Source organism: Meriones unguiculatus, chromosome 11 (genome assembly GCF_030254825.1).
Source record: "Meriones unguiculatus strain TT.TT164.6M chromosome 11, Bangor_MerUng_6.1, whole genome shotgun sequence".
Taxonomy (NCBI): Eukaryota; Metazoa; Chordata; class Mammalia; order Rodentia; family Muridae; genus Meriones; species Meriones unguiculatus.
In genome coordinates this window covers 59,931,108-59,949,626 of record NC_083359.1, presented here as the reverse complement: position 1 = coordinate 59,949,626, position 18,519 = coordinate 59,931,108, and the positions used below count along the sequence as shown (strand labels likewise).

At 39.2% G+C, this 18,519-nt stretch overlaps 1 pseudogene; it reads left to right on the top strand.

The window, feature by feature from the left end:
* The first annotated feature begins 10,619 nt into the window (after positions 1-10,619).
* On the top strand, positions 10,620-15,067 carry LOC110560155 (large ribosomal subunit protein uL23-like; annotated as a pseudogene).
* Positions 15,068-18,519: the final 3,452 nt, after the last annotated feature.

Sequence of the window (18,519 nt, the reverse complement as noted above, 5' to 3'; positions counted from 1 at the left end):
TGAGCAGAGCAGTGAAGTTGGTGTCACAATCTTTCTGACAGTTATAATCTAATAAAATCACTGTGTTTATATGGCATGGTGTTCTAAGCATTACCTAGCTGACCCCCATCCTCTACATGAACGAAGCAGGAACTTTTCAAATGTCTGCTTCACAGTAATAAAACTGGGGCATGGAGAAATTAAATGACTCCCAGAAAAATCTCAGAGCTCGGAATTGAACCAAGGTGACTATGCTGTTAGTGTCTACCTAACATAAGTTTTTCTTTAGTGATTGAGCTAAATCTTGGGACACAGGACAGAGCACCAGTCTGGAAAAACATGGGAGGGTTGGGAAAATGGTAAGAATTTCATAATTGGGAAGTCCGCAATATCACTTTTGTTTATGAGTTTTAATCTTTTTTTTTTTTTTTTTTGCTTTTTGGTGGGGGGCAAAAAGGGCTATACACATTCTAGAAATATGCTATCATTGAGCTATGTCATAGCCCTAACTGTTGTTTTATGTCTGTTTATAGTAGAAAACAATAATAGAGAAATCCATGGAACAAAATTCGGAAAGGGCTAAATGGTGTGTGTGTGTGGGGGGTGTGTGTTAATCCAATGAAGGCATCCAATGAAAACATAAATAACAAAGGATGATAACAGCTCATCAAATCACAAAGAGAGAGTGACAGACAGACAGAGAACACAGACACAGAGAAATATCAAACCACTGAAAGAGTAATGTACCAAGTCTAAAGAATCTGCTGCTGGAGTTAAGAGAAACAAGAAACAGAAAGCCATTAGTATTAAAGAAAGGTGATGAAGATGAAAGGAAAGTAAACATAAGGTTTGATGCTTCAAGAGCACAGAATAACCATAAACAACCATCTCATTTGCTAATATGTTAATCTACATAAAAAAAACAAACCACAAGCCATGGTATTTTTTGTCATTGACACATCTGAATTTTAATCCAAGTTTCTGAAAGTGTGAACAATGAGAGCACATGATATTTTTATATTGTGTATCCAGGGAAAACCACTCTTCCAAGACTTGGGACCATCAGGTGAACTGGTACAGGCCTGCAACACTGGCACTTGGGAGGTAGAAGCAAAAAAGTAAGGTTGTTTTGTTGTTATTATTATCTGAGCACAGTGAGTTTGGCAGCTATGTGAAACCCTGTCTCAAGCAATCATACACCAACAACAGCAAAGCTAAAACATAAAAGCACCAACCCCAGTCTCACTCCCACCATCACCCCCTACACACACACACACACACACACACACCTTTGTGAAGCTGTTTCCAACTCAACAACAGTGCCTCTGGCCTCTCAAACAGTAGTCTGGGATCTTGCAGTGTGTCAGCCCCATTAAGATAATGGATTATCAAGGACTGACAAATGCACACGTGTGGTTCTAAGTCCTGTGTCCTCCTTAACAAAGATTCCCGGCTGACCGAATATTGGGAGACAGTTCATTGTTTTACTTCTCTTGAATAATAGTTTCTATTTAATATTCACATTCTGTTCTATAAGAACTACGCACTAACCAATAGTGCCACTGGAACATCCACAATATTCACATTCTGAACTCCCCCACAGTCTTGGAAAAGTCTAAGAATCAAGTTCTAAATGCAAAACAGTAGGTGGGTAAGAGTGGACATGCTCCAGGCATTTTCAGTCATGATTGTAGAGGATTTTGTTTGTTCTCAGGTGATGGGGGATGTGAGATTGTGAAAACTGGCTTTTTCTTTTTCTTTCTTTCTTTTTTTTTTGGAATCTAGTGGTTTTTATTATTATTTTTTATTAATTACTTTATTCACTTTGTAAAAACTGGCTTTTAAATTTTTCCTGCATCAGAGACATGATGAAATTGTTTTGGAATACAATGCTTCTCCTCTAAAGAGCACAAAAATGTAAAAGGAGATTACATCAAAGGAACAGAGAAGAGAAAACAATCATAATAAAAGGCTAGGGAATGGAATATAAGTGAATGGAGATGAAATAGAAAACTATGTAAGATTACATGAAACAGAAGGCATTTGAAGAAACCAACATCATGAAGAACTGGGCATTGTTTGCATGTAAGGAGGCTTTGATTTCTCATTGAGAACTGATGAGACCATAAAGAATTTTTCCTCTGGTGTTCCGTGCATCTAGGCTTTGCCATAGTTCCGACGCCCTTTCTCTGACATTTCTCAGTAGTTTAGAAGGTCGTGTGAATGTGGCCTTGAACTCAAACTTTAGTACTCAGTTGCCAAGAGTATCTGGCATGGTAGATGGGTACTCCATGTAATCACATGGAATTCTATTTACTTCAACTCACTCCTTCTCTGGGAAATGGAGCTTGCCTCCATTTAAACCCATGTATGTATTTAAAATGGGATCTGAGAAAAATAGCGGAATGTTAGTCAATATTTTGTAAACATAGGTTGGGAAACACCCCCACCTTCAATTCTGCAAAAGCTCTGAAAGAATGTGCAAATGTATAAAGAAAAATAATTAAATTGCATGTTATCACCCCAGCACAGGAAACAACGACAAAATAATTGACATACTCCAGGCAGTTGCCATTTCTTCCCTTTGTGTTGTTACGGCAGTCTATAAATTTTTACAGTCACTTGATCTCATGTGGTTTTCCTTCTCCAGTTGGTGGCACTGTCCATGCCTGACTTTGTGAAATAGTTCAGATGACAGGTCCTTTGCGCATACTATGTGTGAGAAGCAACCTGGAGAAGATGAGACCCTTTGGAGAAAATTGAAGGGGCAAGTTTATCCTCTGTCGTGGCTTTCTTCCATCTACAAGCCCCCAGTTTTGTTGCATAAAGAATGCCTTTCTTAAAATCTTCTCTCAACATGTGAATAACCAGTATATTGGCAATGTAGCAAGTCATTTTTCAAACATTCTGGCAATAGTGTTCTGCCTCTTGTGTCTTTACTTTAGACCTTTTCCCTGAGCTGATTTAGCCATTGCCCTAACTCAGGCTTCTGCCTCTCACATTTCTGCTTTCCAATTCACTGCATAGGGTAAATTTTCTTTCTAACCGAGTTAACAATTAATTTGACTGAACATAACATCTTGGAAATGAATCAGAATATTCTGAGTTCGACGGGGTAGAAAACATTAGAGTGTCACAAATGAAAAGGGTCAATTTGTTATGTGAAACTTGTAATTAGTGTATGTGAGTTTGAACTGGGTTGCATGGATTAAGCCTTTCAATTTACACATTGTTATTGAAATATGAAAAGACAGTAGGAGGCAAGCCTCAGTTTGTGTTATGGTTTGAATTTGGAACGGCCCCTCAGGCTCATGCATTGAAAGCTTGGTTCTTAAATGCTGGTGTTCCTTGAAGAGGGATGGAAACTTCTGCAGCTGAGGCCTAGCTGGAGGAGATAGGTCACAAGGGAGTGCTTTGGAGCCTGTATCTTTCCGGGGGCCCCTTATGGTATTTTTTTCTTTTCCTTCCTGGCTGCCATGAAGCGAGAAGCTCTGTACCATCACTTCCTTCAGCCCCAAATGCTCTCTTTCACTGCAGGCTTCCAAACAACAGAGCTGCTAAGATGGACTGATGCCTTCCTCCTTTACGTTCATTAGTTCAGTATTGTGTCTGATGGATGAGCAAAATTGAAATCTGTGTGGCTGATAGGGCTTTTGATAATTGGCCTGTTCTCTGCTTTCTGAGCCCTGTCTTTCCTGCTTCCCTCTTGTCTCTGTTAGTTAACTGGCTTCACACAGTTCCCTTACCTCATTTTATATCTTAGTTCCATTGTTCATGCCTCTACCGCATTCATTTGCTGGATGAACATCCAAGTCCCAAATAGGAGGGAGGTAGCACTTGTGGTCATATTTCAGTTGTATCATTGTATCAGTGATCTTTGTGCAAGCAAAAAGTGTGAGAGCACCAGAGCATCTCACAGGCATGGGCAGGGACTGTGACCTGTGACTTCTTTTTTTTTTAATTAATTACACTTTATTCACTTTGTATCCCCCCTAAGCCCCTCCCTCCCCCTCCCTCACACGTGCCCCTCCCCAAGTCCACTGATAGGGGAGGTCCCCCTCTCCTTCTTTCTGATCTTAGTCTATCAGATCTCATCAGGAGTGGCTGCATTGTCATCTTCTGTGGCCTGGTAAGGCTGCTCCCCTTTCAGGGGGAGGTGATCAAAGAGCAGGTCAATCAGATTATGTCAGAGGCAGTCCCTCTTCCCAATACTATGTAACCCACTTGGACACTACACTGCCATGGACTACATCTGTGCAGGAATTCTAGGTTATCTCCATGCATGGTACTTGGTTGAAGTATGAGTCTCTGGGAAGACCCCTGTGTTCAAATTTCTGGTTCTGTTGCTCTCCTTGTGGAGTTCCTGTCCTCTCCAGATCTTACTATTTCCCACTTCTTACATAAGATTGATAGTTTTAAGGGTGAAATCTTTTATAAAAACTGTTCGTTGAGGAGCTACTTGAAGACCATTTTATCACTTTACAGTATTTCCAAAGAGCAGTCAAATGGTCATGGTGTACTTGGTAATAATTACTACTATCAATTATAATCTGATGGAAAACTATTTGATGAATTTAAGTGTCTTCCATACTTTGGGCAATTCTTTCTCAATTGTTTTAAAGATTTTTAGATTCTTTTTCTTCAAGCTACAAGCAAAGTTTTTATTTTTTCAAGTCTTGTTTTCTTTGGGATGAAACTTTATTTTTTATTTCAAAAATATGATTTCTAAAATATTCACAGTTAATTTTTCATGAAAAGCTGTTAGCAGAAGGATAGTCTGTAATCAGTGCTGTTCCTGACAGATTTACTCCAAATCAGAACTTCAGTTCACTTGCATCTGCCTTCATGTTCATTAACACAATTCACTAGAGACTTATGTATGCATGGGTCCCACATTTTTGCCATGGGTGTGGGGAAATGCTATTTTTTTTATTTCTTGCATATTGATAATTATCAGAACCCAATCAGTTTACCTAATTTGAGTTTAATAGAGTCAAACTAGATTGGGTCCAAAGAGAATTAGAATTAATAAGGGTGTGGGACTCATCTTCAAATTTTATTTTAATAAAACCATGACATACATTAGAAAACAAGAAGGCCAAGCTCCTCAGTCAAACCACCTTAAGGGAAAAACAAACAACTTTCAGTTATTAGTTGAGAAATTACTCTCTTTCTTGGCCTTCGAACCATGTATAAAATATGGCATCTCTTTTGCCTCCAGTTTCCTTCACTTTGGTTTTGTCTTCCCTTCATTTGTGGAGGCAGAGTTAAAATTGTTATTTCTGGTTCTTCCTTTTTGTTTCACCCCAGTTCTCTCTTTCTCTTCCCAGCCCTGCTCTTCTGCTCTCCTTTTTCCTTTCCTCCTACCCTGCAATGTTGTTTAAGCATGCTGTAAACTCGTTTAGTCCCCAAAGGCCAAGGCAGCTATTTGGGCAACACTTTGTCAGCATAATACATTTACAGAATGCATATTTATGAACCTTTGAGCTTTTATTGTTCCAGAGAGCAAATAAAAAACATGAAAAGTAGCAATATAGTGTTCCAAAGGTCCCTCAAGGAAAACAAAAGTAGCTGGAAATAAATTTTAAGAAAGGCTCTTCTGAAAAAAATAGAGCATTGAATTTGCTCTTACGAAAGGTTGACCAGTAGTCGCTAGTCCTGCTCTTCCTCCTAAACTAAGAACTTAGGAAATGTTAAAGTTTTTAATAGGTCTAGCCTCTTAAAGTCTGGAAAACAATAATTTTAAAAGAGGATTGTACATAAATGTTTATAATCCACAGAATCTTAAAACACCATGCTGCATTTGGCTGTAATAAAAAGCAGGGAGGAGGGAGACCTAAATTGAAAACTTGATCTTACTTCCAAATTACAAGCTTGGCTTCCAGCTTGGAGTCTCATGCTAAATTAGCCAGATTAAAGAGCTTGGGAAGAAAAGCAAAAATCTTATAAAGTGACTTTCCTCTGATAGTCTTATTTTAATTGAGCATAAGACAAATAATTAAACTCTCATTGTATTTTCCATCTTTTTGAGATGAATGGTCTTGTAATTTTTAATGTATGCTAAGGATATGTGGCTAAAATGGGCTTGATAAGAATCTTAGTGGTGACAGTTTTGAAGAGTTCTTGTGAGGATGGACTCACAAGCCTTCATTCATTTTTCTACCAACGACCAGGGGGATGGGCTTGTCAATGTCAATCTCTTCTTCGACATATTCTAGGCTGTCAATTTCTCAGCAAAGTAAATGGCGCATAATAAACTCTATATTATAAGGTCATCGCAATGGCCCTTCTTGCTTTGAACTCCTAAGGTTTGTGTAGTTAATAGTGGAAGATTTTCTGTGTATCAGTTCTATTCAGCTTTAACCAATAGATAACACAGTTCTTAGTGATGTGATCTACCTAGGTCATCATTTACATCATGCACTTTCCATGTAAATCCATAGTAGTATTCACAGAGAAAGTCACTTTTTGAGGACAGAGGTAAGCCCCATTCACATCATTTTCTACCAGCCTCCAGCACTACAAATTTTCCAGATTCTACTTCCATATAATCAAGTTAGTGTCTTCTACTCTTTATAAAGACAGTGTAAGAAATGCTCAACTAAAAGGAAGCTTGATGGTGTTCAATCAGAGGATTGACCTCTTGCAGGAGCAAATTGATACCCTATGGCAAATCGCTCAACCTGGCTGCCAATGAAAGTGTGCTGGACTTTGTGTCACTAGCATACAACATGAGAATTTTTCCTGCGCTGCAAATCTGTCTAAACAATTGTCGAGCTATATTTTAGGTAATTGGACTGGAGAATTCGATACTATGATGGAGCAGCTGAGAGTGGCCACTGTCACAGTAAATTCTACCAGAGTGGACGCAGGACTAGCCAGAGGATTATCAACATGGATTGCTGCAGCCATGAATCATCTGAAGGAATGGGCGGGCATGGGAGTGTTAGCAGGCCTTCTGGTGTTGGTCTCCTTGGTTTGCCTGTGGTATATATGCAAGATTAGAGTCTCACAACAGTGTGATGCAGCCATGATCATTCAGGCCTTTACAACCATTGAAGCAGGACATTCTCCCCAAGCATGGTTGGATACCATAAAAAGCTAAAATGATACGCTCAGGATGCGAGGCTAAGCACTGCACTCAGGGTCAGCCGCTTTGGACCCAGAGAAGAGCATGTCTGATTGCATGCGGGTTGATGCCCCAGGTCCCGCCTCTGAGAAAAAGGTATCGGACGGTCTGATGCTCTTTGGGTGGATGACACCTAAATGAACATCTGTACAAAGTCCCAATTTATTTCTAATATCAGAGATCAGACCTCTACTCTTGCCTGATGCGTCTAAAACAAAAAGGGGGAACTGTAGAGAGCTGCGGAATGCTATGCCTTAAAGATGGAGCTGGTTTCCGCCTCCCACCTTCTCGATGGTAAGTGCGCTCTGTCACGAACAACTCCACATTTGGCTAAGGCCGAGGATCTGGCTTGCTTCCATGTATGTGGACCTATCTGCATTGCCCCCGTGGCACGCCTGGGTTGGCTACCCAGAGGCTATTTAAGCTGTGGGCTGGCTTTCCCCGGGGTCCGAGGATTGTTCAATGTTCCTGAATAAACTGCATTGAAAAAAAAAAAAAAAAAAAAGAATCCTGACTATATCTTAGCCAAAAAAAAAGTGGAATTTTTGAATGATTCTGAGATTCTCATACTTATTTCATATGAAAGTCAACATTTAAGATGGCAAGGGGAAGGTTGCATCAAATAGCAAGTTGCAGAAGAATGGTAATCAGAAACAAATCAATTTTACTGATCACTAAAAATCTTGTGACTACTAATGTGGCCAGGAAGCAGCCAACAAGCACGGCTTACTTAATCAGTGGAAATATGTGCTGTCTTGATTGTCCCTTTTCTACCTTTCTTTCATGATTTCCTCAGCTGGGGTTGTTAAACATTCTCTCTTTATTTCACTGTATAGAAATAAGGAATTTGGTTTTTATGCTTTCTACAGTAAGACGTGCCACATTTTCTACTCTTTATTTTGTCTTCTAGTTTTCCATCTTAACTTTATTGATTTGGTCCTCTGTGGGACATCAATAGCACTAAAAACCATCACCAGCAGAATGCACTCTCCTCACAGCTAACACTAACGACCATTTGAGGGCTAATACAGAAACCTACTAATATAGTAGAAGCTTCTTAAAATATATACATGTACTAAAAATAATCTAAATGGAGTAGTTATATAATGAGGGAGAGAAAGCTTCAACTGTATATCTTTCACAGCCAGGTAAAACTTCCAGTGCCAGGAAAACATTACATCTAATTAAATTATTGGCCAAAAGGGAACCTATGATAATCTCCACCCCACCTCATAAAACCCAGAATATTGCCAGGACAATCAATTGCTCTCCACAAATTGATGGTAGGTGTCTATTTCTGAAGATAACACTGATATATCTCATTGAACACAGAGAAGCCAAGCTGGTGCCTAACTAGAACTTTCACACCCACTGACTAGTACACACGGTACTGGATGGTTATCTGCATGCTAGCAGAGAAGGGTAAACACCAACCCAACTACAAACCCTTTGATCTACAATGCTGACCTGCCTGCCTGATATGCTGATGCAGTACTGGCACAAAACTGTGGAACTAATTGACCACTATCTAATTGGACTTAAGGCCCATTCCATGAGATGGCACTCATGCCTGACAATGATAATGTGACCAAGAATCTGATGCTAGATAGGCATGGACCTAGGAGCAAAACAAATACTATCGTTCTTCTAACATAGCAATAAAATGACTCTAACAATATTCTGATGTACCCATAGATCAGTTTCTTACTAAGCTACCATCAGAAAAGCATCCTCTTCGAGTAGAAGGCGCTAACACAGAGAGCCACAACTGAGCAATGTGCAGACAGTGAGAAACTTTGGACACTGACTATAAATGGGATGTCTTCATCAAATACCTCCCCTCAGGGCTCAGGGAACCCTGAGGAAGAGGAGACAGAAAGAGCAAGAGGTGGTGGATGACACTAAGGAGTCAGTGTCTTCCAGACACAAGTGTGATGCGTGCATGAACTCACAGAGACTGTGACAGCATGTACAGGGGTCTATATAGATTCAAGCTGCATGGGGTCCCAGGGTTGAAAGAGGAAGAGTAGACACAGTTCCCATGCTTAGCCAAAGAGATACTTTCAACTGAAAACTGCCTGTAAAGGGAAAGTTAGGACAATGCTGTCGTAATGCGCATACAAACCACACTGAAAGCAGGCTCCACGACTAGCAGAGTTTGGTCAATACAAACTCAATAGTATTTTTGCAGATTTTTAATTTATTGTCTCATATTGCTCTATTTAGTCATTTTTCCCCCTTACTGATCTTTTGCTTGTATATTATAGTTTCCAATTCATGGTTTTGTGTGTGTGTGTGTGTGTGTGTGTGTGTGTGTGTGTGTTTCTTGTGTTTTGTTTAAATCAGAGGATCTTGGAGGAGATGATGAATAGGAAACCATGACTAGAATATATTGTGTAAAAAGTATTTTCAATAATACATATAGTCTTTCTCTCTCTCTCTTTCTATATATATATATATATATATATACACAATGCATATATACAATATATGAATTTTATTGAATCTATCTATCTATCTATCTATCTATCTATCTATCTATCTATCTACCTATCTATCATCTATCCTCCCTACAATGGTGTGTAAAATCCTACTTGTCTCCATCACTATTATGTATTTATTTCCTACAGATTCTGTTTTCTCTGCTCATGAAAATAAGCCTTTTTCTGAGCACCTCTATTGTTTCTAGATTCTATGATTTTGGTATGTTTTTGAATTCATGTCTCAAAATTACCTTATGTTTTCTCTTGAGTCTATGCTGATACCATACCTTAATCTCCAGAAGTGAGAGCCTGTGACTGTGTTGTTCATTTCTGTATCATCATTTGGATCATGTTGTATCTGTTATATCAAAAATATTTAAGCTTCATGTTTTGATTAAATGAATTGGTGGTAGGATTAATTTAATGAGTGATTAAGGACCCAGTGAAATTTTACTGTTAGGTCGAGAGATTATAATCTAATATGCAATGATAACAAATATACAAGATATACAAACTTAGGGATGATTAGGAGAGTATGTACCTTTCAGCATACTCCCCATAATATTTCACCTTTTTCTTAGATCTCTCACACTCCATCACCACCTCTCTGTGTGACATGTCTTTTCTTTTTGTCCACATATGTTTCTAAACTAAGTCTTGAGAACAGCATGGAGCCAGCACTTCAGACTGTGTTCATTATTAATGTTAGCATTTTCATGAGATAACAAAGTCTATTTTTTTCTTGAAGACATCACATGATGCCTGGTATGGCAGTACACACCTGTAATCCCAGAACTCAGGAGGCTGAAGCAATAGAATGGTAAGTTCAATACCATTCTTTGCTATCTAAATAAACACACACACACACACACACACACACACACACACACCCCAGTACCAAACCATCATGTGTTAAATGCAAGAAGGCCACAATTTTCTTGCATCTCTTTTCATCTGGAGGTGGTCTTTTTTCCTTCTTGATCTGTGCTGCATCTTAGACTTGCACTATCAATAGGAATGCAGTGCGAATGAGGGAGTGCCAGGTCATTGGAGGCCTGAAGCTCCCAGTTGCACTTTCTCGGAATCTTAAACAATTTCGTAAAGGGCACTGCCTGCCATACTTGAGAGATTGTACAGACTATAGACTAAGACATATTTCCAGTTCTCTAGCTGTCTCAGTAAGGTGACTGACTCATGGGTGAAGCCATCTTGGATTTCTAACCATAGTCCCAGAAGACTGAAGCAAAAGAAGAGTTTGCCTTAGCAGTCTAGATAATGATAAAATAAATCACTATCATCCCAAACAACTGAGCTTTAAGATGTTTTTTGTTATACTGAAGTACAACACTGAAGAGGCAATTGGTAATCATTTAAGTTAGCATTGCAATGATGATTTGTATGATTTTTCCTAATGCCTTGTGCATGTAAAGCAGTAATTGTAACTGACTTTCATCCTTTGCTTTCACATGTGTTTGGATGTATTGTTTATTTTCTTACTGTTCAAGAGCTCTTTTTTAAGCCCATGTCAATGCTCCAAAAATGACATCTTTCTGGAATTTATAACTTAGCTGTAAGACTTCGACCGGGGCTGCACCTTGGCATCTAAACTGTCAGAAGGGGGCATTTTTATCTTTATCCTGTTATGGACTCAGAGAAGTGAGTACAGACCTTATATCTTTGTCAATGTGCACTTCCTCATGAGAGCAGCTTTTAGAGTCTCAGGGCATGTGGAAAGATTTGAGTTTTATAGAATCATGGATCAATTTGTCATTCTTTCATCATGGTTTAGTTCATTCTGTCAGATGTATCAAGTGAAAACATTAAAGAAATAATTTATAAGTGAGATGGTTCTCCAAAAGTGAGTATGCATCGTCTTTTAAGAAACTGGCATAAAAATGGTATTCAAGTACTTGGCCCATACCATTTCCGGGTGAAGGAAAAGATTTTGGTTGCTGAAAAAGGTTTCATAAAGAGAGCAAGTTTGGAGGGAACCTTGAAGTGAGGTGTTCTGAGAAAGAGAGGGAAGTAGATTTTGGCTTCTATACATGAAGCTTAGAGAAGAAAGGACATCACAGAAACTTATGTCTAATAAGAATTATGTTCTCTACAGTCATGGGACATAGGCTTAGTTAATAGGAAGAGCCTTTGACTGCCAAGTAGTGTGTACCATGAGACATTCACAGCAAATTCAATCAGAGAGTATCAGAGAAACCATGGGAGACTCTTTGTCATTTTACCATGCTACAAAATGCTAGCACTTACTCCTTTTATGTAATTATATCTAGTAACCATCTTGTCCTTTCTCACCCACTCAGGAAAGGTTCAGGTATGAGGACTCCAGAAGAGTGAATGGTGGGTACTTGGGTGGGGAGTGAGACCCAGTGAATTCCAGGAGAGCCAGTCAGAGGTATATCTCTGCAATGTGCTTGTATGGGGTCTGCCTGGAGCTCCAGAGGACTTGGAGATGAAGCCAGCCTTAACAACTGCAACCAGAGGGCACAAGACACTTTCTAACACCCCTGTCATGTCAGAGATTTCTTTACTTTTATTCCTTCTTTTTTCTCTGCTGTTTGCTGAAACTGAAACAGGGACCAGTGAAGATGAATGCAAAGAAAGAGACCATTTCTCCTTCTCAGTGTCCAAGCAGAAGGTCCACTGCAGGCCCCAGCTGGAGAGAGGAAGGATGTTATTCTAATCAAAATGAAGTTCTGTTTAATGGCAGGACCCAGACACTTTCACCTAATTTGAGACCATGGTTTTCAACTTACAGTGATTATCAGGTACCCTGTTACCTAGGACAAACTGGATGAGTCATGGGAGTACTTCCACAGAGCAAGTTGTAAATAAGAAGAGCATGAAAATATAAAATGATGCTGTGATTAGATAAACTTCAATTCAGCATAGTGTTGGCACCATCAGTTGGGCCTTTTAGATACATGGTTCAAGTATTCATCATCTGAGAAAACAAGTTTATTTAAGAACAATACAAGTTTATTTATTCCTTTACTTTCCAAAAATATGATAAATACAAAGAGTGGGGTGTATTGGAGTTATTTTGGCAATAGGTTTATTTTAAAAGAACACACGTTATTGATATGAAATAACATATTATCATCTTTCCTAATCAAAGTCCACCATCTTACACCCCACTTCTTGGTGGTTTTTTGGTCTATTGCAATCAGTGATGAGATCTATCTTTCTTTGTGTTTTATGACAGAGTGGCAAATAACATGTCGATCACATACCCAAGGTGAACATTGTGTTTTCAGAATATTTCTTAGCGCCCATCCACTCATCTTGAATTTGAATGTGATTATACCATAATGATAATAGTGCATAAATTCATTCTGTTTACATATTAAATAATACAACCAACAAGCATACTGCCTGATGAAATCATTTTACTTTTTCTGTGCTACTATAAATAATGTAGTTTAACAGTAACTTTATTCTGTGGATTTTTCTATTCTTGCCCAGGACATTTTACTTTACTTCCAGGAAGGGGGAAAGAGTTACATCAAGGCTAATTGCCTTGCACAAGGTTAGATACCAAATCAATGAAAGGCAACTCAGAAATCCCACCTCAAGAGCATTAAGACACCAGACTAAATATAAGGTCTGAGTAAGACAAGAGGGATGAACATGGTTTTAACGGAAAATGGTAAAGGAAGAGTGGAGCACAGGGGCAAACTTTTAGGCCTTTTGATTTCTTGGTTTTCAGTTTATTTGAGTCTTTATGGAGCTCTAGAAATAGAAATATCTGATATGTGTATATCTAGTGGCACAGTTTCTGGATAAATGTTTTGTCCTGCTCACATTTTCTATTATTAAGGGACCAGAACCTATTCTGAACTCTGTCAACAGAGATGAAAGGCAAAACTCTTGTAGTAGTAGAATGGATAGACTGTTTCTACAAGGAGGATGTTTTGGAGTAAATGGGAAAACAGAAAATGGAAGCAATAAGTTTGACAGCGCTCAGGGAGAGAGTATTTACAGCATCATTAGTAGAGTTGTCGATGAAGACAGGAGAACATTCAGGACCTGATCCTGGGACATATGCTATGCGGCTAAGTGACAAATTTAACTAAAATGTGTTTGCTTGGTAGCTTTTTTATTTCATTGTCTCTGTCAATTAAAAATTCTGTATTACTTAAGTTGAGCTTTTGATCTCCTGCTATTTTACTGATCAAATTTTTGGCTGGGTCTATGGTCTCCTCTGAGGACCTGAGAAGGGATCTGTCTGCAGACTCATTCATGTGATGAAAACTTAGCTTCCTCCTGGCTCCTGCTAAGCATCCTCTCAGTTTCTCTGCTCATAGATCTTTCTAGAGCAGTGCTTCTCAACCTCTAGGTCAGAACTCCTTTGGGAAACCACTATCTCAAAAAATATTTACATTGAGATTCATAACAGTAGCAAAATTACAGTTATGAAGTAGCAACAAAAATAATTTTATGGCTGGTGGCCAGCACAGCATGAGGAACTGTATCAAAGGGTTCTAGCATTAGAAAGGTTGAGAAACAGTGCTCTAGAAAGACCTCATAACACTTTAACAGGATTCCACAAAGTCAAGTGGGAGCGCGAGAGAGAATGACTAAGACGGGAGCCAGATCTCTTCATAACCTATTTTGATATTGACATCAATCACTTTTGCAGTGTTTTATTAGTTAGACATGAGGGACCACTGGGAGAAGACTCAAGCCATGAACAGCAGAAGGCAAGAGGAATTGTTACCATATTTAGTTCTACAAGCTAATAAACTGTGAGCTGGGGAAGTCTGATGAAAGATCTTTCAGCATCCTAGGGATTTTGCAATGATTCCTAAATTCATTTCTAAACTTGTATTCTGTTGTTTTAAATAAATAGTTTAAATTAACAGCTGCATGCTGATACATGGCACGTGGTTTACTAGTTCCTGTGAGGATAGTCATTGTTGTGGTCCTTGTGGACCTCAGCATTATCATATAGCATGAAAGCCCACCTTATTGTGCTCTTAGAAAAAGCATAGGCCTGCCCTTTTCGCCAAGATTGTGCCGAAAGCGAAGAAGGAAGCTCCTGCCCCTCCCAAAGCCAAAGTCAAAGTGAAGGCCTTGAAAGCTAAGAAGGCAGCGCTGAAAGTAGTCCACAGACACAAAAAGAAGATCCGCTGTCACCTTCCAGTGGCCCAAGACCCTGCGGCTGCGGAGGCAGCCCAAATACCTTCGAAAGAGTGCACCCAGGAGAAACAAACTTGACCACTGTGCCATCATCAAATATCCCCTGACCGCCGAGTTAGCCATGAAGAAGACAGAGGACAATACACTTGTATTCACTGTGGATGTCAAGGCTAACAAGCACCAGATCAAACAGGCCGTGAAGAAACTCTATGACATTGATGTGGCCAAAGTCAATACTGTGATAAGAGAGAAAAAGGTGTGTGTTCGGTTGGCTCTTGATTATGATGCTCTGGATGTTGCCAACAAGAGTGGGATCATCTAAACTGAGTCCAGATGCTTAATTTTAAATATACACTTTTTCCACCATAAAAAAAGCATAGGCCTGAAGTGAAACAGAAGATCCTGATTTAACAGGTGTCCTGGTACACTTAAGTAGCAATATTTTGCTATAGAAGTCTGACGTAAACTTTGTAAATAATAAGACTGCAATCTGCCTCATCTGGAGTGACATCAATCTACCTTTGAAAATTCTTTGCTGAATGGCATTTTCACCATTCTTTTATAGGGGATAGAGGCAAAATAGGACTTTTTGACATTGTGGCTATTACCATATCATTTTATGAAGTTTCAAGGAAGGAAATTTTAAAGAACTTGGAAAATCTGTCTTGAGTGGCTGACTAGTTTTGGAGGCCAGGATTCTCAGAGTAAAATTCCCTGCACTGTGCTGCAAGAATATAGAGCTTGGGATTTAACACTTGTAACAGTTCATTTCACATTGTTTCCAGTTTAATTGTATCTGCATTCAACTTTTTAAATTACTTATTTTTTTTTTCAATGCAGTTTATTCAGGAACCTTGAACAATCATCTGACCCTGGGGAAAGCCAGCCCACAGCTTAAATAGCCTCTGGGTAGCCAGCCCAGGCGTGCCACGTGGGCAATGCAGATAGGTCCACATACATGGAAGCAAGCCAGATCCTCAGCCTTAGCCAAATGTGGAATTGTTCGTGACAGAGAGCACTCACCATCGGGAAGGTGGAATCCCCATCCGGAAAGGCAAAGAGGATGGACATCAGAAGAAGAAGAAAACAGGAAACAACCTAGGAACCTACCACAGAGGGCCTCTGAAAGCCTCTGCCCTTCAGACTATCAAAGCAGATGCTGAGCCGGATGGGCAACTGTTGGGCAGGTGAACGGAATTTTAGGTAAGAACTGGGAAATAGTAAGAGCTGGAGAGGACAGGGTCTCCACAAGGAGAGCAACAGAACAAGAAAATTTGAACACAGGGAACTTCCCAGAGACTCATACTCCAACCAAGGACTATTCATGGAGATAACCCAGAACCCCTGCACAGATGTAGCCCAGGGCAGTTCAGAGTCCAATTGGGTTACATAGTAATGTGAAGAGGGACTGCCTCTGACATAATCTGATTGGCCTGCTCTTTGATCACCTCCCTCTGGGGGGGAGCAGCCTTACCAGGCCATAGTAGAGGACAATGCAGCCACTTTTGATGTGAACTGACAGACTAAGATCAGAAAGGAGAACCTCCCCTATTAGTGGATTTGGGGAGTGGCATGCAAGCAGAGGGAGGAGGGAGGGTGGGACTGGGAGGGGAGGAGGGAGGGGCTTATGGGGGGATGCAGAATGAATAAAGTGTAATTGATGAAAAATTTAAGAAAAAAGGGAAAAATAATTAAGAACCTTAAATGACTTTCAAAAGTGGAGGAAAACATCGAGTTAGTCACTTGGCATGGAGCACATCTCGCCCCTGGGGGCAATGGTCTCCTGAACCTACTCAGACCTCGGACACCACCACTGCTAGTTCTAGAACTGACGCAGGATGTTTCAACGAGGGGGTTAAGGCTTCTCATAAAATTACTTATTTTTTAAGCCTTATTGCATCTTAAATAGACATATCTTATTTGGAAAAATGTGATTCAGGTCATGAGAAATGTTGAACATATAAGTTTTCAGAATAAACCATAATTTAATAATCTAAAAGAAAACTTGAAATGCTATATTTATTATCTGTACTCCTAACAATATTTTTACTGTACAAAACTATACAGTTTCCCATAATAATAGAAAGGAAGGCCAAACAGATTATCCCAAATTGCAAGCTAGCCGTAAATAATTCATTTGTATTTGGCTAGAAATAAAATTTGACATTTACTTAGGAGAATGAGCTTATCTGGGTTCTCTTTTAACATTTTTCCAGAAAATAACCTTTGAGTCAATATGCTGTCCTAGGAAAAACCTAAAGATTATTGGCTAAATTTCTATGACCCACTTCTCAGAATTTATTCATGTTATTTTTTACAAAGAAGGGATATGGCCCATTCTTGCAACCTGAAAAGCATCCAGAACAGGATCTCTCTCTCTCTCTCTCTCTCTCTCTCTCTCTCTCTCTCTCTCTCTCTCTCATTCTCTCTCTCTCATTCTCTCTTTTTCTCTTCTTCCCTTCTTTCTCCCCCCTCTCTCTCTTCTTTCTTCCCTAATGTTTTGTAAGCTTTTACTGATTTATACAGAAAATACAGCTTGTAGTTTTGGTTGACCTGTAAATTGCTTACAATAGTCAAAGTTAAAAATGAAAAATATATCAATATCAACAAAAACAACAACAAATCCCAACTTCACTTAATTACACCAATGAAAACTTGGAAGCATCAAATTCATTTTCAAATGCACATGAGCAGATGAAATTTTTTCAAGTAGGGTTATGTTATATTTGACATGTATGTGCATGTGCAGCTGTATGCTGTTAACATATATTAAGGACATTTTAAAATGGAATTAGAATAAAATATCATGGTGTATGAGCAATGAATTGAATACACAGCATGTTTTCCCTCCATTTTCAAATTGCTTTAATATATTTACCTCTTTCACCAAGAGTTCATGTATTATAAATCACAAGGATGTTTCAGGGCATGACAGACCCTCATCCCCGAACAGAATGGGCTCTCATGCATAACTTTCTTTGATCAACAACTCAAGCCAAATGAGTTTAGGGTGAAAAGAACACAGAATGCATTTAATCAAAGAAACGCCACAGCGCATGAACCGTGCTCCATCGCAGGAGACGGCTACTGTTAACACAGTGCCTTCATTCTACTTTTTATGAAAATAAATAGTTGTTCAGGAGGGCCTATCTAATAGATTCTTTCTTCATTTATTCTTGCTGTATGTCTGTTAGGGTGGGATGCCACTGTCCATGGAGAGGTCAGAGGCAACTGGTGGGAGCCAGTTCTCTTCCTCCATTGTGTGATTTCCTAGAATGGAACTCAGGGGTTTAGTCTGATCAGCAGACCCTTTTAACTGCTGAGCCATTTCATCAGCCTCTCTAATAGCTGTCAAAGCTCATGAGACTTCGGCATTCTTCTAGTGACTTATACGAATAAGGCTTTAGTGTGATTTTACAATGAGCATAAAGACTGAACTGATTTTTAATACAGTTTCTAACTCAAAGGGTAGAATTGTTTTGAAGGAAGCATTTTTTTGGTAGCATAAATGAATCTTAATATGCAGAATAATGTTTGCTTGGAGAGGCCATAAAATTTTACATAACTGTGATGTGTTTTGGGGGGAAAAGAATAGGCATGGGGGGAGCTCACTGAAAACTGTTGTTCAGCTCCATTGACATAGCATCAAGCTGTTTTCTAAATATTTGTTTATACCCCTAAATAAATGCTACTCTCTGCCTTAATCAGAGAAGTCCCTATGTCCAGTAAATGATGGTAAATTCAGTGAATCATGTCTGCACAATGAATGCTTAG